Here is a 20203-nt window from a genome sequence, read left to right on the forward strand (position 1 = left end):
TGCAATTTGTCCAGATAGTCTTAAGAATACCTCTGATCAGGTTCAACAGGAATTTCAAGTGCCACCAGTAGTGCTCCTAACTCCAGACCTCATATTCCCATTTTGTATAGCACGAGGGAATAAGGTAGAGTATTGGTTAGATAACGACACCCAAATTGACGCAGGCCAGGAGGCAGAGAGGCGGATCCGCTGTAGGTATGAAAAGATTACAGGAAGGGTATCCACGCCAGGAGGTACAGTACAACTCTCAGAGATACGAAAGGTATGTAATACAACCCAAGAAGCCAAAATCCAATGTCACCAGGTAGTTAATGGAGGGGACGACTCCATAGTTTTGGGCCAAAATTATAATGGGACTACGTGGATTTGGACAATGGACTTGACCAATGGTACCACCCCACTAGCAGACATATTTTGGATGTGTGAGCATGAACTTCAGGTGAAGGCAGTATTGCCAGCTAATTGGGAGGGACTTTGTGCTCCAGTAATGTTAACAGGACCAATTACGATACTCAGTCTAACCAATAGCACCCCAGTAAGGAGCCGTAGGTCATCTGAAGCTCAGAGGCACTCCTGGGAGGAAGACGCTAGTGTGTACATTACCTGGGACCAGGTGCCTCAAGGAGTCCCTAAGGACCAGCAGGCTGTAGCAGATGAATGGATAGAGACAGGTAGGGTGTTAGGATCTTGGCCAGTTTGGGGTTCTACAGTAAACGCACAATACATAGCCCGTAATAGTCGGTGGATAAATTATTTGTGGTATAATCAACAAAGGTTTGTGAATTGGACTATAAGAGCCCTCGAAGGGGTAAATGAACAACTACATGCCACATCCCTGATGACAATACAGAACAGACTTGTTATTGAGACCATACTAGCCCATGATCAAGGGGTCTGTGATATAATAGGGGAGCATTGCTGTACTGTCATTCCAATGCACACAGGGGAGGGTGGAAATTTGACCAGAGCATTGGAAGGCATGCGGGCCTTACGTGATGAGCATGTGCAGCACTCAAACTGGAACACCAGAACCCCCTCAATGTGGGACTGGTTGTCATCACTGTCCCCAGAGAGGGCCTTGAAAATGTTGGGAATGCTCCTGGGTATTGTTGTGTTGGCTCTCCTCATAATAGCCTGCTGTGTTCTTCCCCTGATACGACTTGTAATCAGAAGGGCCCTGACAAGCGTCACAGGACAGTTTGTTGTAATAGATCAAGGGCTACGACCTACCAACATTGAATCATATGAAGACATGACAGGTTCCCAAAGACAGCATCCCAAACAACAAAAGCAAGGTGAAAGTAGGCGGAGTAGAAACCAGTATGAGATAATGCTACAAAGCAGGGCATCAGGAACTGTCCAAAATGATCAAAAAGCCAAACGAGTTGAAGCAGTGTATGAGGAAATTGCCTAAGGGGATCCTGATGGCCTTGCTGTCACCAAAAACTATAATCACTACTTACCAGCATTTAAGTTGTACAGATACTAATATACTAACCCTTCTTGCATGGCTTGTGTGAAGTATAAACTTAAGAGTAAACAGGGAAAGGATAATTAGTAAAGGGAAAGTGCACTAAAATGTCCTCTACATCTTTGAGATAATAGCAGGCTATGGCCGGGTCGTGGAGAGCACCATATCCATGTCAGCAGAACCAGGCAGACCAATCTGTGTTCTGGCAGCAGCAACAGGGACCAGGCGTGACGGGGCCTCCTCAGTCTCTACTCCACCCCGGGTCCAGCCATCCATTACCAGCCCATCCCCCCGAGGTATCCCTAAATGAGCTCTATGATCAACTCCGGCAATCCAGATACTGAACCACCCTCCATCAACCAGCCTGATCCGCTATCTGATGTCCCGCCAACACCCCGAGCCAGTTGTGAGCTCCGGCAGTGGGGGAGCCGGTCCAGAACTATTCGCCCCAACTGCACATACCTCCAGCCAGGAAAGTCAGATCCAGGTGGGAGCCGGGCAGGGAGCTGAATGGCCAGTAGAATGGACAATTACTACTCCAGGCCCACATTACCCCCCCCCCCCATACCGCACGCTGAATCCTGAGCAGCCCCCAGCACCCTCTACCTCACAAGCACCATCCCACACTGATGACCTCCCCAAACCTGGTGGCAGTAAGAACATGATGCCAAGATGTTCCACTGCCCCGTCCACTCCGTCAGAGGATAGTGTGACGTCATCGCCTGGCTATTCACCAACCACCCCACCTCCAGCAGAGCCATGCCAGAGTCGCAAGCCACCACGTAACGTGGGACACCTGAGTGTGTTTGCACTGCCCCAGGCGACTCGCACTCTGCTACAGGATGAATATAATGTGGATCCAGACGCAATAGAAATCAAGCTTCGATGTTTGCCAGATGGAGCACCTGCAGCGTTACGACAGATGCAGTTGACAGCCGAGCTGCGTAACCAGCTGCATTATGTTCCGGCACTGCTTTTTCGACGGCTGGTGCGCAGCTTTCCCCTTGACTTGCGAAGGAGACTTCGCAAAGTCCGTCATGGCACCTACGCGATAAGAAAAGGGGACAGTAAAAGACTGCACAGGCTTCATCTGCGTCGGCTCGAGGAGCAGGTGGTGGACTTGCGTAGCCAAGTCCATGAGATGACACAGGCAAGGGATACCTTGCAGCAACAGCTCAACGCTTATGAGGCCACGCAGGAAGAGGTTGACGCTCTGAAGGATCAACTGGCAACATATCGACGTCTGCGGATGCCAGCCGGAGGGCTCGAGGGACAGTAAGAGGACAGCTCATAATACTTATAACTCACGTCTACTGTAACCTTTACATGTGAAGTCACCAGTTAATCTCTCACAAACTGTATTAGCATTACTGTGTGCCAATGTCATTCTATATCCTCATGCTACAGGATGACAGCACTAGGCTGTAGAGTATCCTCTTCGACTTATATGTGACAATCTATGTAGCACTTACTAATAACCTACTGATATAATCACTGGAACACAATGGTGCTGGCGATTTTAAACTAATGATATGGGACTATAAAGTCCCAAAGGGGGGATATATATATTTTTCCTTCACCCCTATGCCTATGTCTTATTTCCTGTGCTTTAAGTAACCGTGTGTGGGACTGTTAAGCCCCAAAGGGGGGAATGTAGTGTAATTTTTTATCCGGCTTATATTGTATCCGGTCTGAATCAATTGCATAATCATGTTTGTGTGTAGACTGCTATTAAAGTAGATATTTAGACTGTTATAAAAAGTAGATACTGCATTTAAAGGTAATGGGTAGACATAAATGTGAACTCTCAGTGACATCCTAGCTGTGAACTCTTGGTGACGTCTAAGTTGTAAACTCTCAGTGACATCTCAGCTGTGAACTAACACGGGGCCTCCTCAGATTTACTGCGAATGCATAACAGATTTTCTCATATGGTGCTTTGAACTTTTAACAAACTTCATTATATACTGTTCTGAACTTTCAGGGAACTGTTAGACATACACATATACATGCCATATATGATGTTAAGATGTGATATACTCTACTAAGAATAATAACACGTGTGTAAGCTCAAACACCACACTAAGCACTGGATGAAGAGGAGCACACTCACTTGATTTATTGCCTGCTGCACCAAAAGGGTTCATGGGCAGGGAAGAAGACACACACACACATTCGAAGGATTGTATTACCTAGCACATGTGTAATGGATTATATTGTATGGAGCACACACACACTCAAATGATTGTATTACCCAGTATATGTGTAATGGATCACTTTGTATGGAAACACGAGGGATTGTAGCATGAGAGTCCCTCAGGTTCACGTGTTTTTTAAAAAATAAAATGTGAGCAGCTCCGGAGATACTGGTGGTAAATTATAGCTGAACCGGAATAGAGAGAAGAAATCTGCTACCAATAGAAACGGGTTGAAAGGGGAAGGACAATAGAAATAGGCGGAGATCTTTCCGACCTCCACCAGCATATAAGCCAGGATAGTGAAAGCAATTTTTTAGTCATACTCCGGAGCCTGACTCATGAGTTTGTCTGTGTTATTGCCTGTGAACACAATAAACTCGATTGCACCAGATCCAGCTTGTCTCCAGTGATTTCCTAAAGACCTGCCAGCCAAACCTAGACCCAGAACTGACATCAGAAGATACTTTGGAAGAGATAAGAAGGACAAGGTCGGGAGCCATCTGGCCCAACTTCAGGCACCGATTTTTGTCACTTCACAGTCAGACAGGCTAATAAGGGATTCAGCGAGTGCTCACAGTTCATTTTTAGAGGGAGATAGATCTGTACATCGTCTGCATAACAATGAAATGATATATTATGCTTACGAAAAATGGACCCAAGAGGAAGCATATACAAAGTAAACAACAACGGTCCCAAAATAGACCCCTGAGGCACCCCACAAGTTAGAGGAGCCATGCTAGAGGAGAATTTACCCAACATTACAGAGAAAGTCCTGTCAGCCAAATAGGACTGAAGCAGCATGAGGGCCAACCCCCTGATCCCCACATACTGATGTAGACGCGACAACAGGGTCCTGTGATCGACAGTATCAAATGCTGCAGTCAAATCTAAGGTCACCAAGACAGCAGTACATCCTGAATCTACAGTTAAAATGATATCATTAAAAACCCTTAGAAGGGCTGATTCAGTGCTATGGCGGGGCCTGAAGTCAGACTGAAACTTCTCAAAAATATCATTTTTCTCAAGATAAGCTAACAGCTGATTAGCCATTACCTTCTCCAGCACTTTTGATAGAAATGACAATTTAGAAATAGGCCAAAAATTGGAGAGGACAGAGGGGTCAAGGTTTTTTGAGGATCGGCTGCACTATAGCTCACTTCAGCGGAGCTGGAAAACACCCTGAAACAAAACAAGCATGGACCAACATTAAGACAAAAGAACCAGTGGAGTTAAAAACCTTCTTGAAAAGGCTGGAGGGGATGCTGTCTGCTGGACAATTTGTGGGTCAGAGCTCGTTCACAACATCAGATAACTCAGACAGTGATATCGGTGTGGGTATAATTGGGTCAGTATTGCCAGGGTTAACAAGAGAATCTAGAACATTAAATAAAACCTTGGGCCTGTTGATGTTATTGGAGACAAGCTTTGAAAGGTAGTTGGCTTTAGCAGCTTTCACCGCATTCTGATACTCTAGTAAGCAGTCACGCAAAATATCAAATGACACCTGTAGCTTGTCTTTCTTCCATTTTCTCTCAGCACGCCTACAGGAGCGCCTGAGAGCACGGATAGAGTCAGAGGGAGCCTTGGAGCATTTGCTCCGAAAGGGAGCAATAGCGTCCAAAATGCTAGTGCACTTAGATTCAAAGAAAGCTACAAGATCCTCAGGACTAAAAACACAAAACTCATTCATTGTTGCATTCACAGATGCATCAAAGATTGTGCAAAATTGAAGTGAGGTATCTGAATTAATAACACGGAACTGACGTGTAGGAGGACGTGCACTAACACCAGAGCAGGGGACATTAGCAGAGAAAAGAACAGGCAGATGATCAGAAATACAGGCACTGTCACAAATCTCATTTATACTAACAGGCAGGCCATGGGATAACACCAGGTCGAGTGTGTGCCCCTTTTCATGTGTTGAATCAGAGACCCACTGGGTAAGATCAAAGGATTCAATAAGAGAAAGAAATTCCTTAACCAGTGGTTTATCCTTACAACATACATGAATGTTAAAATCTCCTTGGATTAAACATTTGTCATAGGTCACCAAAATACTAGATAGGAAGTTTTCAAAGTCCTGCAGAAAGTGTGTACTATATTTAGGTGGACGATAAACCACTGCAAATAACATGGGAGGAGAAGAGTTCAATTCAATCAGCTGCAACTCAAAACTGGAGTAGGTGGCAGATGGAATTTGTCTACAGTAGAAGCTGGACTTGTACACACACGCGGCCCCCCCCCCCCCCCCCCCTTTGCCAGTAATCCGAGGGGAGCTGAAAACATTACAGTCAGGAGGGAGAAGCTCGGAGAGGGACACGGACACCCCAGCTTGAACCCAAGTTTCTGTAATAAACATCATATCTAGCTCACGGGAGGAGAAAAATTCCTTTAACACAAAGGTCTTGTTTGCCAGTGACCTAGCATTGATTAAGGCCATGTTCAAAGTGATATGATGTGAATTCACAGGAGGCTGAGTACTGATCTTTACAAGGTTATTCAAAACAGAACCATTTGGTCTAAAATTACTTTGAAACAGGGGAGCCCTTGGCTTGTTTATGACTGTAATGTTTGCATTTGTATATTTACCAACTGAAGTGACATGTAAAGAATTGCTCAAAACATTAAAATTGGTAGAACAACTAATCGACTGAGTTTGTTGGTCATTAATATTTTCCTCTGTAGAGACAGCCTTCTTGCATGATGCAGAATGGTTAAACTTATTAAGTGTAACAGAGGTCAAGGTGTTGCAGACCTGAGAGTAATTAACCACATCCAAGTCTAAAATAGCAGAGGTGATGACTGGGGTGATGGAGGAGCTGCCAATAGGACAGTAGGGGGGGCTAGCGATAGAAACAGTTTGCTCTGATGAAATCAAAGAGGAAGAGGAGGAGGGGGAAGTCAGTGATTGTGTGACGTCAGATGTAAACAGTCACAGCGTGTTGAATGTTGACGGTCAACATTTGATGGCCCAGTTTATTTGGGTGGATTCCGTCGTGACTGAGCAGAGGCCTTTGATTCCAGAAGAGATTAAAATTGTTAATAAAAGTCACATCATGGGCCCTGCAGGCGGACAGAAGCCAGTAATGAAGGGAGAGGACTCTACTGAAAAGGACGTCGCCGCGAGAGAGCGGTGCAGTGGGGCCGGAGATGAAGATGGATTTGCCAGATTGTTTTAAAGTTTAAGTTTAGAAGGTGGATAAAATCGACCTTGGTCACTTCAGACTGTTGGCGAGCAGTGTCATTAATGCCCACATGGATGATGAGCCGTTTTATGGAGGTCGGGAGTGATGGCAGAATATTCTGGAGGTTTTTTAGGATGACGGGGACAGTGGCACCAGGAAAACAGAGAGTGGTAGCATTAAAAAAACGAACACTCCTAATTATTGAATCACCAATTATCAGTGTGCTGGGAGGAAAGAGTGGACAGGGAGATGAAGGCTTTGTGCTACCAGAAGGAGACGGCGCCCTCTCAGCAGTCGCAGAGCGGGGCGAATTCACCTGTTGAGGATGAGCAGGCTGGACTGGCGGGTGCTGTGGTGATGTGGAGTGGTCCGACACCGGGGGCTGTACACCACTGGACCGCAGGCAAGTCGAGCCGCTGGAGCGTCTGTTCACTGCCTCAATCAGCAGCCTGCGGCGGTGGGAGGAGGACTTCCCCAGCTGTTTGTTTTGCCGTTCCACGGTGGATCCAGCGGACCGGGTAGCCACGCGGTCAGCATCCACAACAGGTGTCGCAACGACAGCAACAGGCGGAGAGGAGGCAGGTGAGAGAGGCGCAGCAGCGGCAGATGGAGCGGTGCCACCGGCCACAGGTGAGGGAGACGCAGCAGCGGCAGGCGGAGCGGTGCCCCCGGCCACAGGTGGAGGAGACGGAGCAGCGGCAGGAGGAGCGGTGTTGCTGGCAGCCAGTGGAGGAGACGCAGCGGCAGCATGACGGGCCGCGAGAGCCGGAACAGCAGGTGCATCGCCAGGATGCACCAGAGCCTCCTCCATCAGGATGGCGAAGCGTTTGGAGAGAGCCACAGGTGGGACTTATGGGGTGCCGTTTGTAAAGTGTCTCACGCTGAAAATAACATCAACATTTTGCCACATTTAGCTTCAAACAATGTTTAAAAAAGTATTGTGATTTTTTTAACGTCACCTTTTACCACATTTACAGCAATATTTGTTAACTTAGAAATATATTAAATAGTTAAATCTAAATATTAAATGTGGCACCTAAATGTTAAATCTAAATGCTAAATCTAAATCTAAATCTAAATGTTAAATATAAATATTAAATCTAAATCTAAATGCTAAATCTAAATCTAAATATTAAATCTAAATCTAAATGCTAAATATAAATATAAATGTTAAATCTAAATATTAAATCTAAATCTAAATCTAAATGCTAAATCTAAATGTTAAATGTTAAATCTAAATGTTTTGGGTGAAATTAAATATTTAGCTAATATGCAAATTCACACTGCCGGTCACCGGAAGTACCAAAATAAAAGCTCGAGATGGTCAGACTGTTTATAGAATCAAATAACGAATTAAAACCAACTTATCGGGGGAAATGGACACTTGAACATACATTAGCGTGATAATAACTACCTAAAATAACAAGAAACGTGTTTGGAGAAATTTTATTTGTCGTGTACTTTGAGTTGTTAGTGTCCCTTCGGAGGGATTAACAACCTAAGATAAGCTAACAACCGTCAGTTCTTAGCCCCGTTAGCAGTGTCTGTAATGACTCATTAACTCTTAAACGGTCCGTGAAAAAAATATTTTTTCCAGCGGATGTCTTAGTTACAACATGATTGAGCTAGCAAAGCAGTTTTGTGTTGCGATGTGTGGTATTTATTCAGTTTTGGGAAATCACGATGTCTAGAAAGCATCAGTGGCTGCAGCAGCAGCAAAGCTATCAGGACGTCATCTGTTAAATGTCTCCCATTGTCGGATACGACATTAAACTACTCCAGTTAGCTCAATCATGTTGTAACTAAGACATCCGCTGGAAAAATATTTTCTTCACGGACCGTTTAGAGTTAGTGAGTCATTACAGACACCGCTAACGGGGCTAACAGCTAACAGTTAGCCTCGCTAATCTATAACCATGTTATTAATTTCAGCCCGTGATAGTAATGTTTGTTCAGTCATAGTGTTTATAGGCTTTACAAACACCAGATTAGTCTAAACGGTGATACAGTGACGTGAAAAATGTGAGATGTGCATATATATATGTTGCTAAACTCCGCTGGTTTTCTACCTGGAAGTATTTGTAAACAACAAGGTGATTCCCTCAGAAGGGACACTAACAGCTCAAAGTACACATCAAATAAAATTTCTCCAAACACGTTTCTTGTTATTTTAGGTAGTTATTATCACGCTAATGGATGTTCAAGTGTCCATTTCCCCGGATTAGTTGGTTTTAATTTGTTATTCGATTCTATAAACAGTCTGACCATCTCGAGCTTTTATTTTGGTACTTCCGGTGACCGGCAGTGTGAATTTGCATATTAGCTAAATATTTAGTTTCACCCAAAACATTTAGATTTAGATTTAGATTTAATATTTAGATTTAACATTTATATTTATATTTAGCATTTAGATTTAACATTTAGATTTAGATTTAGATTTAATATTTAGATTTAGATTTAGCATTTAGATTTAGATTTAATATTTAGATTTAACATTTAGATTTAGATTTAGATTTAGCATTTAGATTTAACATTTAACATTTAGGTGCCACATTTAATATTTAGATTTAACTATTTAATATATTTCTAAGTTAACAAATATTGCTGTAAATGTGGTAAAAGGTGACGTTAAAAAAATCACAATACTTTTTTAAACATTGTTTGAAGCTAAATGTGGCAAAATGTTGATGTTATTTTCAGCGTGAGACACTTTACAAGCGGCACCCCATAGGGACTTGCCTCCCATCCGGATCTCCCTTTCGACCACGGGACGCCACTGCTGTCCAGGGCAGCTCAGACAGCTTTGGAGTGGAGCTGTACACCGGGACCATGGGCCCATTTCCTGAGCCGACCTCCGGCCCAGCTGACGGCAGCGTTGTGATGTCTTGGTTCGCGGCAGCAGCAGTGTTGAAAATGCCCGGTGTTCCTACATCCAGCAGTCCTTCGGAGGGGAGCCCACCAGTCTCAGCTGCTGCACCCTCTGGACGATCCGACGCAACATCAGCATACAGCGAGGGCAGCCAGGGAAGGGTGGTTGCAAAACCCGAGGCCATCACTGACACCGAGGAGGTGGGTGAACGGGCCGCCGTCACAGCAAGACCGGATGACCGGAGAAAGGAGATCTGTTTTGACTGGGCAGCAGCCACGGCTATGTATCCCTCGATCATCCTGTTCTTTTTCCGAAGCTCTGATTTCAGCCTCTGGATGTCTTCCCATAGCTGTGAGTACTGACTTGTGCAGTCTATGCACACAGACATTAAGATTGAGTTCTGTTCATAAATAGCCTAAGTCATAAAACTGCACGAAACAGGTTTTAAAAGGCCCGGGCCTATGTGCTTGCGCTTCCGTGTTAGCACTTGCAGATGATAGATCCGAAAAATAACTTACAATCTTCGTCCGATGGCTAAGACAAACACTACTATACCCTGTTACATGCACAATCAAACTCTCGTACATACACCACTATACTCTTACACAAACACTACTATACTCTCTTATATTTATCATCTTGTTTTCTTTTATTTACTGTCATACTCTTAGTGTAACAGAGGATAATATTATATGTACAGTACAGGCCAAAAGTTTGGACACACCTTCTCATTCAATGCATTTTCTTTATTTTCATGACTATTTACATTGTAGATTCTCACTGAAGGCATCAAAACTATGAATGAACACATGTGGAGTTATGTACTTAACAAAAAAAGGTGAAATAACTGAAAACATGTTTTATATTCTAGTTTCTTCAAAATAGCCACCCTTTGCTCTGATTACTGCTTTGCACACTCTTGGCATTCTCTCCATGAGCTTCAAGAGGTAGTCACCTGAAATGGTTTTCCAACAGTCTTGAAGGAGTTCCCAGAGGTGTTTAGCACTTGTTGGCCCCTTTGCCTTCACTCTGCGGTCCAGCTCACCCCAAACCATCTCCATTGGGTTCAGGTCCGGTGACTGTGGAGGCCAGGTCATCTGCCGCAGCACTCCATCACTCTCCTTCTTGGTCAAATAGCCCTTACACAGCCTGGAGGTGTGTTTGGGGTCATTGTCCTGTTGAAAAATAAATGATCGTCCAACTAAACGCAAACCGGATGGGATGGCATGTCATGTCGCTGCAGGATGCTGTGGTAGCCATGCTGGTTCAGTGTGCCTTCAATTTTGAATAAATCCCCAACAGTGTCACCAGCAAAACACCCCCACACCATCACACCTCCTCCTCCATGCTTCACAGTGGGAACCAGGCATGTGGAATCCATGCGTTCACCTTTTCTGCGTCTCACAAAGACACGGCGGTTGGAACCAAAGATCTCAAATTTGGACTCATCAGACCAAAGCACAGATTTCCACTGGTCTAATGTCCATTCCTTGTGTTTCTTGGCCCAAACAAATCTCTTCTGCTTGTTGCCTCTCCTTAGCAGTGGTTTCCTAGCAGCTATTTGACCATGAAGGCCTGATTCGCAGTCTCCTCTTAACAGTTGTTCTAGAGATGGGTCTGCTGCTAGAACTCTGTGTGGCATTCATCTGGTCTCTGATCTGAGCTGCTGTTAACTTGCGATTTCTGAGGCTGGTGACTTGGATGAACTTATTCTCAGAAGCAGAGGTGACTCTTGGTCTTCCTTTCCTGGGTCGGTCCTCATGTGTGCCAGTTTGGTTGTAGCGCTTGATGGTTTTTGCGACTCCACTTGGGGACACATTTAAAGTTTTTGCAATTTTCCGGACTGACTGACCTTCATTTCTTAAAGTAATGATGGCCACTCGTTTTTCTTTAGTTAGCTGATTGGTTCTTGCCATAATATGAATTTTAACAGTTGTCCAATAGGGCTGTCGGCTGTGTATTAACCTGACTTCTGCACAACACAACTGATGGTCCCAACCCCATTGATAAAGCAAGAAATTCCACTAATTAACCCTGATAAGGCACACCTGTGAAGTGGAAACCATTTCAGGTGACTACCTCTTGAAGCTCATGGAGAGAATGCCAAGAGTGTGCAAAGCAGTAATCAGAGCAAAGGGTGGCTATTTTGAAGAAACTAGAATATAAAACATGTTTTCAGTTATTTCACCTTTTTTTGTTAAGTACATAACTCCACATGTGTTCATTCATAGTTTTGATGCCTTCAGTGAGAATCTACAATGTAAATAGTCATGAAAATAAAGAAAACACATTGAATGAGAAGGTGTGTCCAAACTTTTGGCCTGTACTGTACGTAAGTATGATAGTATGTACATGAAAGTAACAGTATATGTAAAACAAAGTTCTAATATATGTATGAGAGAATAATATATTTGAAACAGAATAATAGCATATGTAAGAGAAATTAGTTGTACATGTGAATGCAAATAATCATGTGTAAGGGACAAAATGACAGTGAATGTAAGACAGAATGATAGGGTGTGTGAATGAGAATAGTTGTTTGTGTGAGAGAGTTTGATTGAAACAGAAGGAAGTTTGATTGAAACGGAAATAATAACGTTACTGAATTCTCAGTTCCTGATTGGTTATTTTTGATGAAGCGAGAAGAAGCGGGATTTGACGGACTTGGCCCGCCTTCCCAATCATAATATGAGAAGATGGCGGACCAGGAGCGACTCAGTGAAGCTGTTGGCCTCTTAAATAACATTTTAAACTCTTCAACCGTTGTCAAAACAATGTCAGAAATGTTGGATCAAAGTCACCAGCCATCCACAGGAGCCTCTGCTAATGTGGCCGTCGAGGAGGAAATGCGGCGGATATTCAGAGCTGGATCGTCAGGTGCATCAGGGAGTGTCAGTGGCACTTCCTCTGGAGCTAACGTTAATGCTAATGTGAGCCAAATGATGAGACCTCGATATCAAACTCAACAGTATTTCGATGGATGGGCTTCAAAGTCAAGGAAGAGGTGAGTAAACTGAATAAGGTTGAATCATGTTTATTTAGCAGTGGATGTGTTTTTTATTTAAACCACCACTTAATAACATTATTGTTACTGTTTCTAAGCTAACAGGTTAGCATAAATACTAATGGTAGCTGTTACTTTTGTCAATAGTAAAGACAGTGAAAATGTTAGAAGTAAGTTAGTGTTTAATTTTTAAAAAAAAAATTAATGCTGCTGAATAACATTATGCCTGTAACGTTATAACGTTACTGCCCCCCTGTAAATTAACTGATCTCTTGTGCTGGGCAATTAGCTAACGTAATTGAAAAAAAAACTAAATAACGTTAACGTTAATGTCAAACATTCAGCTGTTAATGTCAGGTATTTTCGACCAACATTGTCTCCACCTTAAAATCACATCTCACTCTAGACTTAATAACGTCACCAGTCAGTTTATTGTGTGGAACCATTTCATAACTTAAATCCAGTTAGCATGGTTCATCTGCTGTTTTAAGTGATGCAATTATGTGTGTCCAGTCTAACCTGGATTAAAAAATCTACTCATGCGTCAGAGTAACTGTAGCGGGGCTACACGAGAAAGAAATAACTCTGCTAGCCACGTCAGTCATCGAGCACACGCTGGCTTGTAGAATAGCGCAGTGAGACAGAGGGAGAGAGATCAGCTGTGTCGTGTTTCAGCTGCGCTCCGGTTCAGTCACTACTCCGTGTGGCTGAGCTCAGGCAGGTGAGCTGATCCTCAGAGCAGAGTCAGCTTATTGTAGCAGTAAGACTGAATCTAACAGTGAATGTTCGGAATGAAGTACAGTAACATATCTACTCTAAGTAAATGAGAATCAAGCTGAGTTGCTGAGTTTTGTTTAGCAATAGCCCAGTATAGTGACTGTGGTTAACTCCAAAGTTAATGACAGTTTTACACTGGAGCAGTAAATAAGTCTACACTGACCACAGTTAGGAAACTGAAACAACTCGTTTCACATGCAGAACTCTGTTACACAAGTGTTTTTAAAAATGATTTCACTCCATATCCTAAAACAACAGACGGATGCAATTGAAACAGAATCCATAATAGTATTATTAAAATCTAGCTATTACTAAATAATAATCATTGTTATTTCACCGTATGTGTGAAACAAAGCCTGTTATACTTAGATTATCCTGTTTAAGAAAATATAAACCTGAAAGTGTTCTTAACTACTACATGTTGCATAAATATTACCCAGTTAAAATGTATGTTCAATGCAAAGAATTATGAGAGACAACAAAGAATCTTGTACACATATATTTATTAAGATAACAGCTCTAGCTAAAGTTAATAGTGCTGACTTTACATTGCCAATGGATAGTTTGCCACAGAGAAGCTTGACATTGCTCTTTTAATAAGGTTGTAAGCCTGGCTTATCTTAAGTAAAGTACAGTTGTGAGCTGTTAGAGGTGATTTGTGGCATGTTTGTCTGTTCATGCCCTTTTAAAATTTAAAAAAAAGTTAAACCACATAAGTAATATAAACTATATAGTTTCTAGTAGGAAACTATAAATAGTTTATACTTCTGTTACATATATGATCATAAATAAACTGCAACACTTGAAAAATTTTTTTCAAACTGATACAATGCAACAGGTTAAATCTGTTTCTGTGGTCACTCTGACTTTGTCACTTGCACCATTCAAGTTTATCTTCCTCTCGACGTGGTTGAGCAAGCATTTCTATTACAGATGAAAATTGTATGTAATGCAATATATATTCAGCCAAGGCTTTTTTGAGTAAAAGTCCTCTTAATGTTTGATTGTCTTGCCTTTGATTCAAGATGGCGCAATGCAGATGGCAGCCTATTGCAGCACCTCCTTTTGTTTTTGTTCGAAAGCATTTGCTAAATGACTAAATGTAAAGATAATGCTTTCTTTTTTAGGCCTACTGCCCCAAATCACCCTACCTTCAACAAGGATGTCATACTATTACCCAATTCCACATGGGATGAAGTTTGCAAACACAAAACAAAAAGAAGACTTCATGAAAGTGGCTATATTTTAAGCGTCTTTGAAATGAGGAAAATGTGGGACGGCAGGACGGTCATTGCAGAGATAAGAGAAGCATTCAAGGACAGAATTCCTGAGGATGTCAGGTATTATATTGTTGGAATATTAAGACATTGCACATGAAAGTTCATGAGTTGATTGATGGTTTTGAAATTGAATTGTATTTCTTAATGTTGTTTTTTTTTGTTTGTTTTGTTTTTTTTCAGTATTGAACTTTTGATGGCCTGTGGAAACAAACTGGTTTCCCCAAAGTTGCGTGAAGGCCAGGAACTGAATGCCTTTATGATTCACAAGATATTCAAATCAAAGGCGGTGTACATTAGGCCATCAAGCAATCTTCCATTTCCGGTAAGCTATTTAAAAATAATGTGAAGCAGTGTGTTTCTGTCTCAGTTGGAGCATACAGTTCTCATGGTTTGCCACAAGCTTTACCTCAACATCTTATCATCAACATTTTTGTTGTGTTTTAGTTTGACAGCACAGATTCAGAGGACAGTTGTGTGGAGGCTGACACTACATCAGCTTCTAGTGACCACAGAACTACCACTGCCAGTGAGACCAGTAACTGTATGACTACAAGGGCCAGGAGAAACCAAATTGCATCAACACAGCAGATTTCTAGTTATCCTTGCACAAGAAGGGCCAGAGCTAACCAGCCCTCTGCAACACAGCAAGCGACCAGTGATTCCATGGCCAGAGCTAACCAGCCCTCTGCAACACAGCAAGCGACCAGTGATTCCATGGCCAGAGCTAACCAGCCCTCTGCAACACAACAAGTGACCAGTGTCATTGACTTAGATAGTGTTGCCACAGTGAACCAGACTCAGAATCAGCTAGCAATGACGACTATGCTGCCTACCTTTCGATCATGGGTTCCATCTCCGACCTTTCTTCTGATGATGACGACAAATTAAACCAGGCTATAATGGCCAGTCTTGAGAGTCATGCGTAAGTGACTGGTTGATATGACATTGTTTAATGAGCGTAGTAATTTCTAGGGCTGTACCCCAAGCTTCGAAGCTTTGTTCAGTGCCATGTTATTCACATAGCAAAATCATTATTCAGATATTTAAAAAAAAAAAATTCCCACGGCAGCAGAGTCCAATAGGAAGAGGGGTGAGGAGAGTGAAGAGAGAAAGATAGAGATGACAAGAGTCAGCGGGGGAGAGCGAGTCAGTGCAGGCCATTGTCCCCCTCTTTCTTGTTGCTCTGCACACCTCTCACTCCTATCGGACCCACCAAGCTGGAGTGAAATTTCAAATAAATTCAAATACTTGTTGCTGAAGCTACAAAGCCCAAAAAATGGCATTCAGTACAGCCCTAATAATTTCAGATGCACAGCAGAAAAAGTCAGAGGAATAACCAGGTTTTCTGCATGAATTAGTAATAAAATGTGATTTGATCTTCATCAAAGTCTCAAGTATAGACAAAGATAGAAACACCAACATTTATATCTACCAGGGCTATATTATGGTTTAGAATGTAGTTAGCAGTAATGGTTAAAAAGATGAATTATGACCTATGCTTATTTGATATAATTTAGGATGATGTCCAAAAAGTATGACCTTATCTTTATACTTTTTTCTTTTTGGTTCCAACAGGGAATCTCAACACCAAAACACTAAATCAGCACAGAAGGTGCTCCTCAATCTTGCATCCCAAATTGACAGTAACCAAAGATGCAGATTCAACATTAATAGATCGTCAGCATGGTGCTCTGCGGGGCTTCAGACGAATGTCCTATAATCCCAGGTACCAGATGTGTATCAAGTTTTCAGATAACTTGGGAATGGATGAAGAGGCTGTGGACCTTGGTGGCCCTCGGAGAGAATTTTTACGGTTGCTCATGGAAGCTCTGGCACTGTCACCAATGTTTGAAGGAAGAGACGGCAAGTTAAACTTGGCTTTGGACAGTTCAGGTATATGCCATATTTTTGGTTCCAGTGTATTGACTTTTTTACAGTTTTCTCCTAGGTTTTGTGCCGTCCATTGTATCTTGTGTTTTGTCTTCCATGCCATGTTTGCTTCAGCTTTAAGAGAAGATCGATATTTTATCGCTGGCCAGGCCATTGCTGCAAGTCTTGTCCATGGGGGTCCTCCACCAGGATTCATTGCACCAACACTGTATTCTCATCTAGTTGGTGCCATTTCCTCAAAGCCTGTCTTGGAAGACATTGTTGATACAGACCTCTATGAGAAAGTTAAAAAGGTAAATACATTGTAAATATACACTCAGTTGCCAGTTTATTAGGTCTACCTAGCTAAAACTAATGTAGTCTAATCCAACTATCCTGCAATAAAACTTACATTCATGAAGGTTTTAATGTTCAGTTTTTGTTCAAACTGTTTAAAAGAGGAGTTGATTCAACTGTGATCATTTTGGAGAAGGTAGTTTGTACTGCTAGTGACTGTATTATGATATTCTGACAGTTTCTATTAATTTGTCCTCCTCATTCATTTCAATCATGAAACCAATACAAATTGCTATTTATTTTAATGATTCATTTCCTGATAAGGTAAACAATTTGAGTTAGAATTACATACGTTGAGTGTCTGCTTAATAAATGCAGGGGCAGACCACCAGGTGTAAATAATCTAGATGTCAGATTTCTTAGAATTGTTGCCAATTTGATTGCTGTTCCTGTCTGTCATAATATTAAAAGTACCATGTAGAAAGCTCCAAAAGAAAGGAATGAAAGGCAAATAAAGAGAAAAGAAAGTGGATTAGTAGATGAAAAGGATGTAAAGAGACAAGGAGTGAAAGAAAAAAAAGTTAATAGAATTACAAAGATAGCATATAAAACTTTTCAAAAAGGTATACTGTATAATGGAAAGACAGAGACTGTCAATTATATTGGACACAGACTGTAAAAAGAAGATAGAGGAAGGAAAGATGAGTAAAAAAATAAAAAAGAAAGGATAAATGGAAAATAAAAAGAAAAGAAGGAGATAGAAATCAAATATGGAAGCAGAAGTTGACAAATTGGCCAGACAGTGGCATTAACGCAAAGGTTAGGGAAAAATCAAAATCCTTTTGATTCATCCTCTGAGAATAATGAATGTTTATTATTTTAGTATTTTCTCTCAGCCAAGTATCTGTACACTTTGTAAACATGACAAAAACATGAGAGACAGTGCCATATCTAGCAGCAATATTTACTTTTAACATCTTGCAGGTAATCCCTCCAAAATGGAACAACATGTTCCTCTGCCCTTCTCTTGTTGCTTCCCACTGCAGACAGCCAGATGTGGAAAAGGTGATCCATTAAGTCAGCAGTGAGTGGGGATGGTTTGTGACACATTAAGGGTATAAAACTGTCTGGATGCATTCTGATTGCATCCAGAACACCAAGAGTCTTCAGCCCCTCCCGAAATCTATAAAAATGAGGTGCATGAGAAGACAAAAATGTCTGTTACAGATTGGGTTGATAATCATATCATTAGGCTAGCAGGGAGAAAGGGATGACTTCCTTCACCAGTGCAGAATTAAAGCTAAAAAATCCAAGATGGCAGCAGAAGTTAGGATGAAATCTAGGATGGCAAAACATGTGAAATATGTTCAGTGTCTTTGAGAATCAAAAATAAATCTGTTCAGACATAATTTCAAATCCAGTTCAGTCCCAAATGAACAAACTAACTATCATTTTTAGAAGAACCAGGAGAAAACTTTTACTTTTTTACTTTTTACTTTTTTTTACTTTTACTTTTTTACTGTTTAAAATTTTGTTTTTTGTATGTGTAAAATGTCTCAGTGGTGAAAATATAGTTGTTGTAATGTGTGCAAAAAGCTTATTTTACAGGGTACTTTACATGTAGTAAAGATAGAGATGTTTGGAACCTGTTTTTCTTTGAGTTAGCTATACAACACGTGGCCTATTTTATAAAAGCTATAGTGTCTTAAATAAAAAATATACACTACATGTTCAAATGTTTTGTTGTTCCTGTATTTATGCAGAGGAAAATGGTAAAAAATAACACATAACAGGTAAAAACAGGTCTGATGAAGGGCAGGGGCCCGAAACGTTACAACTACAATGCATGAATAAATTGTGCAAGGAGCAGCTTCTGGTGTGCGGACTTTATCTTTTTATTTCATAAAAAATAACACATACCCATGGAACAAAAACTTCACAAAATTTCTGAACAATAATGTTACACAAACCTTTCAAATGCCCCGTAGACTCTAAGGACCAACTGAAACATCAGAATATCTTGAACCAGAAGATTTTTGTCGTCAATGCATTTCAGTGGCTTGAGACACCCAGCATTTGCCAGGTAATCTCACAGTGGTTCAGTGGCGTCAATTATGTCAAAGATGTACATTCTGACACCTAGAAACACCACACAATAGAAAGAGGGAACCAATAAACTAAAGCATAGTTTGGCAACAAGAATGCAAACAGTATGTGTGATAAATCAGCAGCCAGTGTTTTGCTACTAGAAAACATCACCTGACCCCAAAAATTCGAAGCTTCGAAGCTTCGTTCGATGGCACGGGATTCGATTGTGAAAAAAAAAATTCGAAGCTTTTTTTCCCATTTTTTGGGGGAGGCCTTAAACACATGGTGCACGGAGCGGAGTCCACGTGGTCATAAAATCTGAGCTTTGCGCGCACAGGGCTTGCGGACGTCTGCTTTTAGTCATCGCGGATCTCCGCAGAGTCCGGTAGCACTCTGTCTACTGTAATGCAGTAAAAGTGAGGCCATACTGGTTCAGCTTAACAATAAAGAATGCTCTTCAACATTCAATGCTGAACTGCTATCAAGTAAAAATTCCTATTATCTTGCTCACTTTGCCAATCATATGTCATTTGTCTCAGAGGCCTGCATGTGGAATGATCAGGCCTGTATGCATGTTGATAATCTGTGTTCAAATTATTAACATTAAAATAAGTTTGTATTTGTTCAAAAATAATTCCATTTCCTAAAGCTGTTAACAAACCGATGCAGCGGCTATTTGTACGAGAAAATGATGCAGCTGGATTTTTTGAAAGTGGAATAACTTTTGCTATCTTCCATGCCAGTGGACAAATACCTTTTTCAATACTCAAATTAACTTATAATTGCTGTAAATTGTCATGTTTTTTCTTCTTGTTTTTCTGTTTGTTAGAGCAAATGGGACCCTCAAAGCTAGGTAAAATCCTAGCCTTTGCAACGGGTGCAAATGTCATCCCTCCAGTTGGCTTCTCTCCTCAACCATCAATTGCTTTTCTGCATGATCAGTCCATCAGCACCAGACGCCATTTGCCTATGGGAAACACTTGCATCAACTGCCTTAAGTTGCCACTGCTTGACACATATGAGGATTTCAGGGAGAGTAAGGACTTTGCATTAGGTAACACACAGGGTTTTGGTAGAGAATAATGTGGGAAATGTATGTCTGTTCCAAGTACCCTGTTGAGGATGTTTCAGATAGGTTTTTATGGACTGTAAACATAAGAGCTTC

At 41.6% G+C, this 20203-nt stretch overlaps 2 long non-coding RNA genes across 2 annotated transcripts; both read left to right on the forward strand.

Annotated features, from left to right (window-relative positions):
• The first annotated feature begins 14795 nt into the window (after positions 1–14795).
• LOC125886188 (uncharacterized) lies at positions 14796–15510 on the forward strand. Its single transcript, XR_007449012.1, has 3 exons — positions 14796–14844; positions 14965–15106; positions 15229–15510. It is a non-coding gene; the product is annotated as an uncharacterized LOC125886188 (long non-coding RNA).
• Positions 15511–16615: 1105 nt separating this feature from the next.
• On the forward strand, positions 16616–19985 carry LOC125886195 (uncharacterized). Its single transcript, XR_007449013.1, has 3 exons — positions 16616–16677; positions 16789–16967; positions 19868–19985. It is a non-coding gene; the product is annotated as an uncharacterized LOC125886195 (long non-coding RNA).
• The last annotated feature ends 218 nt before the right edge of the window (positions 19986–20203 follow it).

Source organism: Epinephelus fuscoguttatus, linkage group LG1 (genome assembly GCF_011397635.1).
Source record: "Epinephelus fuscoguttatus linkage group LG1, E.fuscoguttatus.final_Chr_v1".
Taxonomy (NCBI): Eukaryota; Metazoa; Chordata; class Actinopteri; order Perciformes; family Serranidae; genus Epinephelus; species Epinephelus fuscoguttatus.